Source organism: Lissotriton helveticus, chromosome 2_1, assembly GCF_964261635.1.
Source record: "Lissotriton helveticus chromosome 2_1, aLisHel1.1, whole genome shotgun sequence".
Lineage (NCBI taxonomy): Eukaryota > Metazoa > Chordata > Amphibia > Caudata > Salamandridae > Lissotriton > Lissotriton helveticus.
Genome location: NC_136059.1, coordinates 2,059,971,051 through 2,059,986,719, shown reverse-complemented (window position 1 = coordinate 2,059,986,719; position 15,669 = coordinate 2,059,971,051). Strand labels below are relative to the sequence as shown.

General features: G+C 51.2%; 1 protein-coding gene and 1 pseudogene across 1 annotated transcript in view; one reads left to right on the top strand and one right to left on the bottom strand.

Moving 5' to 3' along the window:
* The window catches only part of KLHL2 (kelch like family member 2), a 513,313-nt gene that overhangs the window by 284,228 nt on the left and 213,416 nt on the right, over positions 1-15,669 (bottom strand). The window lies entirely within an intron of this gene.
* LOC144820785 (28S ribosomal RNA) lies at positions 4,899-6,896 on the top strand (annotated as a pseudogene).

The window sequence follows — 15,669 nt, the reverse complement described above, 5'->3', positions numbered from 1 at the left end:
GCCGGTGGCGCAGTCAAACTCTGGCTCTGCAGCAATCGCCTGACCTCTCGCCCCTGGAAGTCCCGTGTGAGGACACGGGTTACTTCTTGCTTGACTCCACACATCATTTACTGAGTTGTCTTTTCAGTGTCCCGGGGTTGTGTCTTCACTGCAATTTTCTGTCTGCCTGATTAGGTTGTTTGCCCATTTTTCGTTTGCAACGTTCAAGATACTGTTTGTAATTAAATAGAGGCTACCTACATTTGTGTTTAATAGCGGTAATAGCTCTTGCTTGCTCTCATGACTGTGACCTTCAATTTTAATCAAAGTACGGCTCTGATTGTATCTACAGGACCTTGTGTGCACTCTATCTGTGCTCCCACCAACAGAGATGGGTGACTCCCTCACCAGTCTAGGCAGATTTGGTGGCGTCTGATTCAATAGTGCAGGAATAAATGCTCTTTTCGTTGTTCCCCTGGGAGAAGGTCTGCCCACCTTCTCAAACAAAATCCACTCCATTCCAATATAAATGAAGTCATATCCTTCTTTCTAAACAGACGGGTGGTTCATGTAATGTGTGCCTAATGTGATTGTGGTTGTATGCTGCGTGCTTTTGTGTCCTTGTGCTGCATAGACAGTGTTGTTATCTAGCCTAGGGACCACGTGCTGCAGTACACTTTGGGGCCACCCTCCATCCTGCGTTCAGAATGTCACATTCAATTCTAGGGTTCATTGGCAAAGCCCTGTAACAATGTCTCAGAGGTTAGAACATTCTTATTTTGTGTCCCCTGGCCCAGAGTCGATTTAGAACACAGCACTGGTTAGAACTGGATTGGTTGCCTGCGTAGCTTTTTCTGCAGGTCTTTCCTAACAACAAGCTACCCCTACTTGGGATAACAACATGGTTTCCCACCCAATAATCAGAGAAGAGGGTATGCAGTTCCTATAGAGGCAAGTGGACATGGAGGGAGAGATGCACACTAATTGCTCGTGGAGACCTGAGCCGGCCCATATACATGCATCACGACACCAGCGCCTGCTGACTTTGGTTTCTCTTTTTTTACTCCAGAATTTGAATGGTTCTTTAAGGACTTCCAACATGTTTTGTACTCTGGCTGTGTTAGGGATATATATCTTCACCGAATGCCACCGAAACCTACCGGTTTCAGTCATCATAGCTGCGCCTGCTGAAAAGCATGTGTCTGTCTGCCTGTGTGTTTGCTCACCTGTTTTCCATTCCCTCTCCTTTTTGTCCATGTTACTGATATCCACATTAGTTTGCTTCAGTGATGCCAAATAACTAAGATCAAAAGTCCTGCAAAGTCACTTTCTGTGATGTCACTTCTTGTGACGCAATATGCAATTAGAGGGGCCTCACATCTTCCCTTTCGCCCGGGGCCTCAGAAAGCCTAGGACCGGCCCTGCAGGCTATATATACTCCATGGACATGCTGGGCAGTCTAAAACAAGGAACGCTAGCAAATAGAAGGCAAGGAAACGGGGATTACAAACCACAAAGCGAATCAGAGGACTGCCTTCCCAGGGAAGCTTTCAGGATGTCCTTACAAACCAGACAACTATGCTGTCTGATTGGATTCGACCAAAAAAACTGACATTGAAACTGGTCTCTATCCGGCTCTATATTCATGTCCTTAACTTTACAGGCAAAAATAAGGATCTAATTTCTTAACAATTGATGTGAAAAACGCTGAGGTAATCCATGTCAGTGATTTAGTTCCAGTTTATAGTTCACTTGTTTTACTCAATCTTCAATTCCGTAAGTGTGATAGCTATTTCCGAGATGCTGTGTTCCTATATTTTTTTTGTGTATAGCCTATTACTCTTGTATAGGGGATATCTTGGAATCCGTTTTTCACAGGTGTTTATAAAGGGCCCGCAGGAGCTGAGGCTGAAGGCACAGGAAAGTTTCTCACAGTGGTTGTCACTGGGTCAGAAAGTTGTTTAGAATACATGGTCAGCCAGTCTTTGGCCTCTCTGCAAAGCGCACACCGCAATGGTCATGTATTCCAGGTGCAATTGTGTTTGTGTGCAAATGTGTATGAAGGAGGTACACGGTTGTTAAAATATTGACAAGGCGAAAGTAAAAGAAAATGCACTACTTATAGGAGAGTTGATACGCTGGGTGTTTGGGGGGTGGAAAAGTGAAGGAGATGAATGGAAGTGCATTCAGAAAAGAGGGTACTAAAGAGGAAAGCAATAAAGAGAAGATATGCAGATGGACGAGAGGTGGAGAGAAAACTGGCATATATGTTTAATATAGAGCGAACATAACAGGAATGATTGAGACACTCTGAAGACCACTACCTCTTCAACTGGCCTCAGTAATGTTTAATTCATAGTCTCATCATTTCAGGATTAAAATATTTTCAATATGAATTACAACAAAATAATTTTTACTTGTTTATCTAAAACAAAGTCAATAGTTGTGGCTGGCTTTCGGTGTATGTATGTTGTGTTATATAGCTAGATGCAATAACTGAACGCTCAGAGAGGAACCAAAATACAGGTGGGGAGGCACATTATGCAAATAACAAAAAATAAGTTTACATGTTTAAGCCACATCCTTAATTACATAGGCCACAGTCCGTTTAGAGATTCCCTCACTTTTTTGAGTCCACTTAAAGCCCTGCTTTCAGTGTTATATTTATTAGAACACTACAGATGATTCAAGTGCCTTCAGGATACACCGGCACATTAAAATGTTTTTCTCTGAACATAATTTAGTCATTAACAAATCTTCTATGATTTCACATCTACCTTTAATCTGAGTCCCTTTGCTGCCGGATTACAATTGGTCACTGGGTATCCGCACACCTAAGACTATGACTTCAATGTGAGCTCTTTAGAGGAATTATTATATGGCTTTGTAGCAGAAGTCATTAAGGGAGACACAATTACAACAACCTGCTATGATCACCTAAGTACTCCCACTTTTTGAGCGTGCTGAGGCCACTAACTGGGTGGATAGTAGTGTGTAGTCATAAATAAATAAATATCGATCAATCAAAAGTTGATTTAACCAAATAATAATAAAAAATATATATTTTCAAATGGTACTTGGGAAATCAGCATAAAGTCAGTTTAGCATTGGTGGGTGTACCTGAAACACAACAGTATTAAGTTACAGTATTAAAATGTATCAGACAAGGGGATTTCTCTAACATTATCATAGTGTATATCTACGTTTTTGAATCCAAATCCAAGAGCAACTGCCTGGAGTCCGGCGGTTAAAGAACACTCTGTAGCACCACTTTTCTGGAAGAAGTGGGGAAATGGGCTGTCTGAAGTACTATAATGTAGTCTAGACACAGACAGAAAAAAAACTCATTGGCAAAAGACTACAGGAACATGCAACCATATCAAGAATCAACCTCCAGTCTTGGTAGCCTTTCCACTGGCTCCCAGTAGAATCATCACTACAATTAAAAATCTACCAGACCTACTGTAACAAAGGGCCTTGTTACTTTCATCGCCCAGACCCATTTTAGTGGTCAGTTAGGAAGATTGGATTGACAACTATGTATGTTATCAAACTAAAAACATTCAAACGACAAAACATGGAGGCAGGTTACAGTGTGTTGAAGGCACTAGACACTGGAATGTCATGGACCCAATATAGGAGGAGAGCTTAATGACCCCCTGTTTAGACAATGTGTGATGAGAGAACCATTTAACCTCTTATCTATTGTGGAATTTGAGCCTATGTTCGGCCACCACCCAGATAAAACATACCAAACCAAGAAATTTCTGAAACGTAGTGAACCAGGGGAATCGGGGGTGGTGTGACTTGTGTGGATCTCACTACGATGTCTTACTCAGAATGCCGTTCAAACCTCAATCATTCATTTACCTCACAATTCACTTAGCAAAAAAATATTCTCCAATCTGTGGGGATCCACAAAATTCCTACTATCAAATGTTCAACAATTTGATCCAGCACTCCCTTTAGTATTACATGAAAGAACTTGTATTTAAATCACAAAGGTATTTTTTCATATATAAAACACAACATGTATTCAGCAGATGAGTTTCAGTCTCTTTATTCTTTAGTTCTCCTTGACATTAGATAAAACCGTAGCCAGCGCATTTCATCCGCAAGGGCTTCTTCAGGGCAACACAAATATGGCTGTGCTCCTATCTTGAAATGTAAATATATTATTGTTGGACGATTTCCTTTTGCGCGTTTTATGGTAATTAGGAGGATGATATCACAGGATGGTGTACTTCCTCTCCGGGAGGTGCACAGTGGTAGGCCCTCCCGAGACTGAACCCACGCTCACCCAGCACAACCCCTGCAGTGGGGGAAACCAAATGGCAGTACCTCCCTGGGCTGATACCACCCCCCTCGCCCCCCCTTGAAAAGGCCCTGCCGGCCCAGGCCCTCCAGCGCCGAGTCCCAGCCCGACCGGGCTTCGGGCGACCGAGGAGCAACCCTTCTCGCGCTGCAGGGACCGGGATGGCACAGCCGTGGATGCAGCTGGGGCCGTCGCAGGGTTAGCTCGGCTTCCTTTCGTCCCTCCACAAGGTCAGGCCCCCCTGATCAACCGTGTCAGGGTTGATCAGTCCTGTTGCAGAGGTACGCCGCCGGCGTGCCTAGCCTCTCCTCCCAGCCTCGGCATGGAGGGGGCTGGGGACCGATCTGCCCGGGCCCGTTCCGGGGCACCTGGCTGCGTGCCGCCCGTGGCTGTCTGTGGTGTCCCACTGGCGCCTGCGCGCACAAGCCTCGGGCGCCCACCTCCGTGGCCGGCTTCCCGGGAAGGGTAGAACCCCTGCCCTGCCAATCCAGGGAACAGAGGTTGCCCTGCCGTGACGCCGGCCCTCTTGCGAGAGGAGGGGTGGCTGGCGCTCCCCCAACACTTCGGCGTTTTTCAGACTACAACCTCAGATCAGACATGGCAACCTGCTGAATTGAAGCATATTACTAAGCAGAGGAAAATAAACTTACCAGGATTACCCCAGTAACGGCGAGTGAAAATGGAAGAGCCCAGCGCCGAATCCCCGCCCGGCGTGGGGCATGGGAAATGTGGAGTACAGGAGAGCGACTCCCCGGCTTCGCTCAGGGGGTCCGCTCAAGTCCTTGTGATCGAGGCTCACACCGCGGACAGTGTTAGGCTGGTAGGAGCCCCTGGCGTACCGAGATCGTTTCTTCTCGGAGTCAGGTTGCTTGAGAATGCAGCCCTAAGCTGGTGGTGAACTCCATCTGAGGCTAAATACGGGGCGCGAGACCAATAGCCAACAAGTACCGTAAGGGAAAGTTGAAAAAAACTTTAAAGAGAGAGTTCAAGAGGGCGTGAGACCGTTGAAAGGTAAAGGGGTGGGGTCCGTGCAGTCCGCCCGGAGGATTCAACACAGCGGGAAGGTCGGTGTCCTGGGAGTTCCAGATCCCCTTTGCGGTACCGGAGCCTGAGCCCCATCAGGCCCCCGCAGGGCACATTTAATCCGCTGCGGTGCAACACGACCGGCTCCAGGTCAGCTGGGAAGGCTTCGGGTTGGCAGATGGCCTTCCGCTCCGGCGGAGGTGGTTACAGCCCCCCTGTCAGCAGCTTCGCCCTGTCCGCGGGGCTGATGGGGATTCGACTGCCTCTGCTCCCTTCCCCGGGCACCCGCTCCTGGCGGCCCCTCGGAGAGTGCTGTGAGTGGGGAAGGGGGACAAGGCCCCCTGCTCCTGGCGTGACTGTCGACTGGGGCAGACTGTGCTCAGTGCGCCCCGACCGTGTCACGCCGCAGGGCAGGGAAGCCCATGCCGAGCGTCAGGAGTCTGCGGCGATGTCGGACCCACCCGACCCGTCTTGAAACACAGACCAAGGAGTCTAACACATGCATGAGTCGGAGGGCCGAGCGAAACCCTATGGCGCAATGAAGGTGAGGGCCGGCACGCACCGGCTGAGGTGGGATACCGCCGCGCTTCCAGTGGTGGGCACACCACAGGCCCGTCTCGCCCACTCCGTCAGGGATGTGGAGCATGAGCGTGTGTGAAAGGACCCGAAAGATGGTGAACTATGCGCTTGGCCGGAGTCGAAGCCAGAGGAAACTCTGGTGGAGGTCCGTAGCGGTCCTGACGTTCAAATCGGACGTCCGACCTGGGTATAGGGGGAAAGACTAATCGAACCATCTAGTAGCTGGATCCCTCCGAAGTTTCCCTCAGGATAGCTGGCGCTCGGAGCCCCCAGTTTTATCTGGTAAAGCGAATGATTAGAGGTCTTGGGGCTGAAACTATCTCAGCCTATTATCAAACTTTAAATGGGTAAGAAGTCCGGCTCACTGGTGTGGAGCCGGACATGGACTGCAAGTGCCTATAGGGGCACTTTTGGTAAGCAGAACTGGCGCTGCGGGATTAACTGAACGCAGGTTAAAGCGCCCGATGCTGACACTCATCAGACCCCAGAAAAGGTATTAGTTGATATAGACAGCAGGACGGTGGCCATGGAAGTCGGAATCCGCTAAGGAGTATGTAATAACTCACCTGCCGAATCAACTAGCCCTGAAAATGGATGGCGCTGGAGCGACGGGCCCATACCCGGCTGTTGCCGGCACTGAGAGGCGCGGGGGCTAAGCCGCGACGAGTAGGAGGTCTGCTGCGGTGCGCTCAGAAGTCCGGGCAAGGGCCTGGGTGGAGCCGCCGCAGGTGCAGATCTTGGTGGTAGTAGCAAATATTCAAATGAGAACTTTGAAGGCCGAAGTGGAGAAGGGTTCCCTGTGAACAGCAGTTGAACATGGGTCAGTTTGTCCTAAGAGATGGGCGAGCGCTGTTTGGATGGGACAGGTAATGGCCTCAGTTGCCCTCTGCCGATTGAAAGGGAGTCGGGTCAGATCCCCGAACCCAGAGTGGCGGAAACGTGTGCCCTTGCGGTGTGCAGTGCGATAACACAAACTATCCCAGAGAAGCCGGCTCTCCCCGGCCTGGCTAGGGTTCGGAAGATGGGACTGGGCCCAGGGCTTGAGCTCCGTCCGGCGAGCCCCGGGGTGCAGGAGCCCCCCATCCTGCACGCCAGCCAAGGGTCTGGCTGCTGGGGAAAAGGGGGTCCACCGGGGCCCTGGGAGGCTCTCCCTGGCCTGGCTGGGTTAGGAAGTGGGGACCGGGCCCGGGGCTTGAGCTCCGTCCGGCAGGCCCCGGGGTGTGGGAGCCCCCCAGTCCTGCAAGCTACCCGAGGATCCGGGCACTGGTGACCTGGGTCCATCGGGGGCCCAGGGAGGCTCTGCCTGGCCTGGCTAGGGTTCGGAAGCTGGGACCAGAGCTGGAGCTTGAGCTCTGCCCGGGGGGAGCCGGAGTGTGGGAGCCCCCTGTCCTGCAAGCCAGCCGAGGGTCCGGGCACTGGGGAAGGGGGTCCATCGGGCCCGAGGAGGCTCTCCCCGGCCTGGTTAGGGTTCGGAAGCTGGGACCGGGCCCAGGCCTTGAGCTCTGTCCAGCGGCCCCCGGGATACGGAAGCGCCCCCATCCTGCAAGTCAGCTGTTGGTCCGGGCGCTGGTGAAAGGGGGTCCATAGGGGCCCAGGCAGCCTCATCTGAACTGGATGGGTTCAGAAGCAGGGACAGGGTCAGGGGATGGGTGACTGGCTAATTCCGCTCCGCTGGTGGAGCGGAGTTCTCTGCCCACCCCTATGCGGGCCCTGGGGTGCGGGAGTCCCCCATCCTGCAAGCTACCCGAGGGTCCGGGCACTGGGGACGGGGTCCATCGGGGCCTGGTGAGACACTCCCCAGCCTGGCTAGGGTTCAGAAGCTGGGACCGGGCCCAGGGCTTGAGCTCTGTCTGGCGGGCCCCGGGGTGCGGGAGCCACCCATCCTGCAAGCCAGCCGAGGGTCCGGGCGCTGTGGAAAGGGGGTCCATCGGAGCCCAGGCAGGCTCACCTGAACTGGCTGGGTTCAGAAGCAGGGACAGGGTCAGGGGGCGAGTGACTGGCTAACCCCGCTCTACTGGTGGAGCGGAGTTCTCTGCCCACCACTATGCGGGTCCTGGGAGTGCGGGAGCCCCCATTCCTGCAAGCCAGCCAAGGGTCCGGGCGCTGTGGACGGGGGTCCATCGGGGCCCGGGGAGGCTCTCCCCGGCCTGGCTAGGGTTCAGAAGATGGGACCGGGCCCAGGGCTTGAGCTCCGTCCAGCGGGCCCCGGGGCGCAGGAGCCCCCCATCCTGCAAGCCAGCCAAGGGTCTGGCTGCTGGGGACAAGGGGGTCCACCGGGGCCATGGGAGGCTCTCCCCGGCCTAGCTGGGTTAGGAAGCGGGGACCGGGCCCGGGGCTTGAGCTCCGTCTGGCAGACCCTGGGGTGCGGGAGCCCCTAGTCCTGCAAGACAGCCGAGGGTCCGGGCACTGGTGACCTGGGTCCATCGGGGCCCGGGAAGGCTCTCCCTGGCCTGGATAGGGTTCAGAAGCTGGGACCGGGCCCAGGGCTTGAGCTCTGTCCGGAGGGCCACGGGGTGCGGGAGCCCCCCTCCTGCAAACCAGCCGAGGGTCCAGGCGCTGGGGAAGGGGGTCCATCGGGCCCGAGGAGGGTCTCCCCAGCCTGGTTAGAGTTCGGAAGCTGGGACCGGGCCCAGGCCTTGAGCTCTGTCCAGCGGGCCCAGGGATGCGGGAGCCCCCCGTTCTGCAAGCCAGCCGAGGGTCCGGGCTCTGTGGAAAAGTGGTCCATCATGGCCTGGGCAGACTCACCTGAACTGGTTGGGTTCAGAAGCAGGGACAGGGTCAGGGGCGGGTGACTGGCTAACCCCGCTCTACTGGTGGAGCGGAGTTCTCTGCCCACCCCTATGCGGGCCTTGGGGTGCGTAAGCCCCCATTCCTGCAAGCCATCCGAGGGTCCAGGCGCTGGGGATGGGGGTCCATTGGGGCCCTGGGAGGCTCTCCCCAGCCTGGCTAGGGTTTAGAAGAAGGGACCGGGCCCAGGGCTTGAGCTACATCTGGCGGGCCCCGGGGTGCAGGAGCCCCCCATCCTGCAAGTCAGCCAAGGGTCTGGCTGCTGGGGACAAGGGGGTCCACCGGGGCCATGGGAGACTCTCCCTGGCGTAGCTGGGTCAGGAAGCGGCAACCGGGCACGGGGCTTGAACTCCATCCGACAGCCTCCGGGGTGCGGGAGCCCCCCAGTCCTGCAAGACAGCCGAGGGTCTGGGCACTGGTGACCTGGGTTCATTGGGGCCCGGGGAGGCTCTCCCCGGCCTTGCTAGGGTTCAGAAGCTGGGACCAGACCCAGGAATTGAGCTCTGTCCGGAGGGCCCCGGGGTGCGGGAGCCCCCCTCCTGCAAACCAGCCGAGGGTCCAGGCGCTGGGGAAGGGTGTCCATTGGGCCCGAGGAGGCTCTCCCCAGCCTGGTTAGGGTTCAGAAGCTGGGCCCGAGCCTTGAGCATTGTCCAGCGGGCCCAGGGATGCGGGAGCCCCCCGTCCTGCAAGCCAGCCGAGGGTCCGGGCTCTGGGGAAAGGGGGTCCATCGGGGCCCGGGCAGGTTCACCTGAGCTGGCTGGGTTCAGAAGCAGGGACAGGGTCAGAAGCAGGCCCTGGAGTGCGGGAGGCCCCCATCCTGCAAGCCAGCCGAGGGTCCGGGCGCTGGGGACGGGGGTCCATCAGGGCCCGGGGAGGCTGTCCCCGGCCTGGCTAGGGTTTAGAAGCTGGGACCGGGCCCAGGGCTTGAGCTCTGTCCGGCGGGCCCCGGGGTGCGGGAGCACCCTGTCCTGCAAGCTAGCCGAGGGTCCGGGCGCTGGGGAAAGGGGGTCTATCAGGGCCCGGTGAGGCTCTTCCCGGCATGGCTAGGGTTCAGAAGCTGGGACCGGGCCCAGGGCTTGAGCTCTGTCCAGCAGGCCCCGGGGTGCGGGAGCACCCCGTCCTACAAGCCAGCCGAGGGTCCGGGCGCTGGGGAAAGGGGGTCTATCGGGGCCGGGTGAGGCTCTCCCCGACCTGGCTAGGGTTTGGAAGCTGGTACCCGACCCAGGGCTTGAGCTCCGTCCGGCGGGTCCCAGGGTGCGGGAGCCGGGACCCCCTTGTCCTGCAAGCCAGACAAGGGTCCGGGTGCTGTGGACAAGGGGGTCCACCGGGGCCCTGGGAGGCTCTCCCCTGCCTGGCTGGGTTCGGAAGTGGGGACCCGGCCCGGGGCTTGAGCTCCATCCGGCGGGCCCGGGGTTTGGGAGCCCCCCAGTCCTACAAGCCAGCCGAGGGTCCAGGCGCTGGGGACCTGGGTCCACCAGGGCCCGGGGAGGCTCTCCCCGGCCTGGCTAGAGTTCAAAACCTGGGACCAGACTTGGGGCTTGAGCTTCGTCTGGCGGGAGCCGGGGTGCGGTAGCCCCCCGTCCTTCAAGCCAACCGAGGGTCCGGGCACTAGGGACGGGGGTCCATTGGGGCCCGGGGAGGCTCTCCCCTGCCTGGCTGGGTTCGGAAGTGGGGACCCGGCCCGGGGCTTGAGCTCTGTCCGGCAGGCCCTGGGGTGAGGAAGTCCCCCAGTCCTGCAAGCCATCCGAGGGTCCGGGTGCTGGGGACGGGGTCCATCGGGGTCAGGGTAGGCTCACCGGACCTGGCTGGGTTCAGAAGGAGGGACCGGGATAGGGGGCGGGTGACTTGCTAACTACGCTCTGCTGGTGGTGCGGAGTTTTCTGCCCACCCCTACTTCTCACATCCTTTTTGTGACAGTAATATTTGGCACCACACTACTACTTCTCTAGATTAAACACCTGATAGGAAGCAATGCCCAGATGGCAAAGCAATCCTCGCACATGCACACCTACAGAAATAAAAACAGACTGACAACTTAACTTCCTTTCTCAACACTACTCACACTTCAGCAGAATTGGAAACCAGTAATTGAAGGATTAAGGCAGAAGAGAGCAGACTTAAGAACACAAAATTGTGGTTTAAATATATAGCGGAGTGAAGTGAAAACCAACCAAGCAAGCAATGTATGCACGCTGTACGAGTGTAAATCAACAGCGGCCGAACTGTTTCAAAATGAATCAGCGCGAGAAACACGCAGCGTGAAGAACACTGCAAACGGGGCTCCTCCCAGCCACTGTTGCACCCGAGTAACTACCGCACCATTCATGATACCGGATATGAGAACAGACAATTCCTGTTCTACCAATGTACGCACACGCACGCGTGAGGTCTTCTCAACACGGTGAGATATTTATATTCTAATTGTATTATCTGGGTCTGCCCACATGTCACCGACTCATCCTTAAAACACTCAATATTTGTGGATTAACAACTGGCTCTGAGGTCCTGGACGATTGTGTTGCCCTGGCTGATATCAGTAAAAATTCTTATTGATTTTATTTGGTTTAGTCTTCAGCCCTTCTTAATCTGACCTGTCAGTTCTCTATGAATTACTCTCTCCGCACTGGGTATTGTGGACGAATTTAAGAAAATACTCACTAAACATTTATAATAACAAGTAATTTCCTGGCCATACAAGCCCCCTCCCCCTGACCATAACTGCTCTTATGCCAAATAAGCACAATTATATTTTGTTTGCAAGAAAGGGTTACAAAAGAAAGGGCACCTAAACTAAAGCATCCACCATACATGAGAAGACTAATGCAAATGCCACAGTACTCATGGAGCCCACTGAAAACGTCTGCAGGGCCTTTAAACATAGTGAGGAAATTGTATTTCTTATGGTAATTGTATTATTACATATCCCACGTTCTCTTTCAACTTGCAGGAACCTGTCACTCAAGAAAAGGCTTCTTAAAAACTAGTGAAATTAACCACCAGCACTGTTTTTAGTGGGCACGCATTACCGCTTTCTGAATAGGATGTAGGCACTACTTGATTTTCCTTTAAGAACAGCCAGTAATGTGACTATGCACCAATGTTTAGTGAGAATGGTTAATTGCCATTCCGAGATAGCCTAGAACCTTGGAGAACTGGAATTCCAAAAGTGTACTGTTCCCTACTTTCCCCCTTAAAAGTTTGATTGGGAGAGATTGAAGTTGGTGAAGGCTCTCTGCATGTACAGGAGATCTGTGATGGTGGAGGTTGTACAGTTTTGGCAGGATGTAGTCCTCTTCAAAAACATCAGATCTTGTAAATGAGCCTGTTTATAATCCTGTTTCTGGAAGACCTAGAGGAAGAATTAGAAATGCCAAATTGTCACAAACCTACAAGTTACTTACCTTCGGTAACGCCTTATCGGTAGACTATCTAGCCGCAGATTCCTTACCTTAGTATTATCCCCAGGTGTCAGACTTGATCCCAAGTTCTTTTTTGCGCTAGTAGGTGATGTTGTTCAGCCCCAAGTTGCGTTGTGGCTTCAACCATGCCGGAAATAGTGTCTGCTGTGCCTATATAGATGCCATCCAGGCACCCTGACATCAGTAACGTTTCACGACTTTCCACACCAAAAGCGCAGAGCCATGAAGTATACTGACCACTGGAGTGGAAAACTAAGGCCCTGAAAGGGGAGAGCCCTATCCCTAGAAATCCATTCGCAGAGCAGGGAGGATGGGTGGGTCGGTAAGGACTCTGCGGCTAGAAAGAGTCTCTACCAGATAAGGCGTACCCGAAGGTAAGTAACTTGTTCATCTGACAGAGACTTCTAGTCTCAGATTCCTTACCTTAGAACAGATACCCAAGCAATACCTCCCCAGAGGAGGGTCTGCGGACCAATGCCACATGAGTAAGTCCTGCAGGACCAAAATCGCAAAGCGTTCATCCCTACGGACCTGACTGTACAGACAGGGTCCAGGCATAGCCTTGAATAACCCATAAGTAAGAAAAATGCACTGTTTTTTAAAGATTGTTAAAGGTTAAAAGAATAGATCAAAGATGAAAAAGTGGAATACAGACGTGGGAACACGTATTGACAACAGTGAATGTCACGATCTTTGAGAAAATATTTGCCACTGTTATAAACGTCAGCTGTATAGAGAGAAACAAGAACAGCTGATCACCCAGTAGTCTTACCTCAAGCAACCTTAAACAGATTCCCAGACTGTGCGTGGGGTTCTGGAGATGTAATGAGACAGTAGTCTTCTTTATACATGTGTGATGGTCATGCACGAGGATTAATCTTTTGAAAAGAGGTGTTGTCCCATTTCTTTTGAGTCAGGGTTAGTGCTGCTGGGTATATACAAATAGTCTTTTTTCACACATATCCACAGGGTGTTGTTGGCCCACACTCTGAGTGACACCATGGCATTGACAGCTGGAGCCTGGAAGAAACCTTTGTAACCATCATTATTGTAATAGTATTATTGGCTCAGTAGAAAAGTTAGCATGCACCATGTGCTGCCAGTAAGTGACATTACACAGGATATAAGGCCCACTTCTGCTTCAGTTTCCTAAACTTGAGATGGGTTTAACTCGTCCTCAAGTCTGCGAGCTTTCGACCTGCACTACTGAAACCTTTATGTGTATCATTGTGACTTACACAGTCTGGAGGGAGTTTAAGCCCATCTATGAATTGTTGTGTTCCACGTGCCGAGTGTGTATGTGTACGTGGGGGGGAGGGGTGGTATGGGAGTGATAGAAGGGTTTTGTTTGCTTTGCTTTCTTTGTAAATACCAAAGTTATTATGTTTACCTTTCATGCTTTAAGCATGCCGCCATCAAGGCTCATTCAGTTGTTTATTTTAGTATAAAGATTTAGACAAAAAAATATTTTGCTTTACGGGTACAATCTGGAGCCTAAAATGGCATCTGCACTTACATGCCAAAATGCGGGAGCATGAACGAGAAACCAGGAACTAAGGCTATTATGCAACAAACCCCAGAGCTCAGTCTGTTACAGCATTACCAACAATCACTCAAGCACTGTTCTAACTCATGAGAGGTGCTATTGGAGATGGGTGTGCAGGAGGCGCCTGCTGAGGTACCCGCTGGTGCACATAGACTTTAGTCTACTGTGGACTGGTCGGTCTGCAGCAGGAAGGACTTTTTGGTGCCTTGGCCTCTCTACCGCTTCATATTCAGCGATCAAACACATTCTGTATCCGCAGAGCAGGATATTCCTTAGCCCTGTGTAAAATATCACTGAATTATGTTTAAATAAAATGTTAGCACACCTGCCAACTCTCTTGGAAGGGCACTTCACAAATAACATAAATTACACTTCTGTCTATTGAGATTTACATCAACTGGCACAGTTGGAACCATGACTCATGGCTTGATTGCTTGTCACACCCTCTATGCAACTTCTCCTCGGTTGTGCCTCTTTCTTCAAACGGCTGGCACAGGCACAGTGTGGGCTGTACACTTGGCACGCTGCTTGTGGTCTTACGAGGACGCCTCCCTGCGCTTCACAAGAAACCCAGCCTTGCTGCCGACTCTCTGTATGTACAGTCATGGAGTACCTAGGCTTGCCGCGGGCACTAGATGCCCACAGAAAACACTACATGCAGTTGTAAAGACAGACTGTGTCCAACTTGGAGTAGCAGGCTAGAACCAAGGTACAGCAAACCAATGCCAAGGGCCATTTTTATTTCTGTCATTAGTAATACCCGTATCATCATCATGCATGTATTGATTGGCATACCCACTTAAAAGCATTGAAGTCCTCCTATAAAATTATAGTTATTGTTCACACTCTTCTAGCATAACTCCAGATCACTATTTTCTGTCACCCATTTTCAAGGATTCTAGGGTTTCCTTAAATGCTGCACGACATACGATTGGAGAACAGGGTTTGCCAAGAACCACCATTAAGAACTAGCATATTAAAGCACAGACAAGTGTTGCTACTCTGAGACTCAAATGGTTGCAAATAGGGTGACAATTAGTAAACGAGATGCCCCAGTATAGTCCCACGAAGGCACTGGCAACCTTGGTTAGGTTGGCTGATCTGGGCTGAACGTGATTGGTTCTAAGATATTGGAGGGTAAGACAAACATTTCAATAAGTTTATTCTTCTTGTGGTCTCTGTAGTAGAGTAATAAGACAGTTACTTTTTACCATCTCAAGCAGTTAACCCGGTGCATTTCCCCAATCAGCTTTTTTCACAATCAAATGATTCTGTCTCATGTAAGCTACCCAGATTTTGGGTCTCGGGCACCCTCAACTCAATAAGCTTTGCACATTGTCTAGAAAAATCCATACCCCACAGGGTAAGTAGGGACATGGATAACTAATTAACTGTTTTGAAATACATAATTCTCAATGTATTAGAGGTGGAGTTGATTTGTTGGATACATCAACCAGGGAGCCACTTAGCTTGATCCAAAAGCCACTTGAACCTACACTGGGAGATAAGGAGGTTTCTAAAATGTGCATGATCAGCCTGCAGGACCAATGGGAGCACTACCCATCTACTCACAGTTGTAACAAATGTGGGTCATTCGGTTCCATGTTTAAACATTGATGATAAAAAATATAGTTTACAAAAATATTGATGTAAAAAAATCGAATACAAAAATATCAACTCCCTATACTTAAACAGGTAAGTACAATAATATTGAATCAAAAATATCGACGTAAAAAATATAGATGTAGAAAAATATCGACTTATAAAATATATATAACAAACAAAATATATTTAATAATATTAATATTTTTAACAAAATAAATTACATGTAATATATATTTTAACTAAATATAACAAATAAACTTAATTTAAAAATTATAAACACAAAAATGTTCACATATACATATATTTACTTAAAGACATTTAATTAACTATCTTTATTTAACTTATTACCATTTTAAATTATATAAAAATAAAATATATACAGATATCAATAATTTAAAATAAAATAAAACATCCTA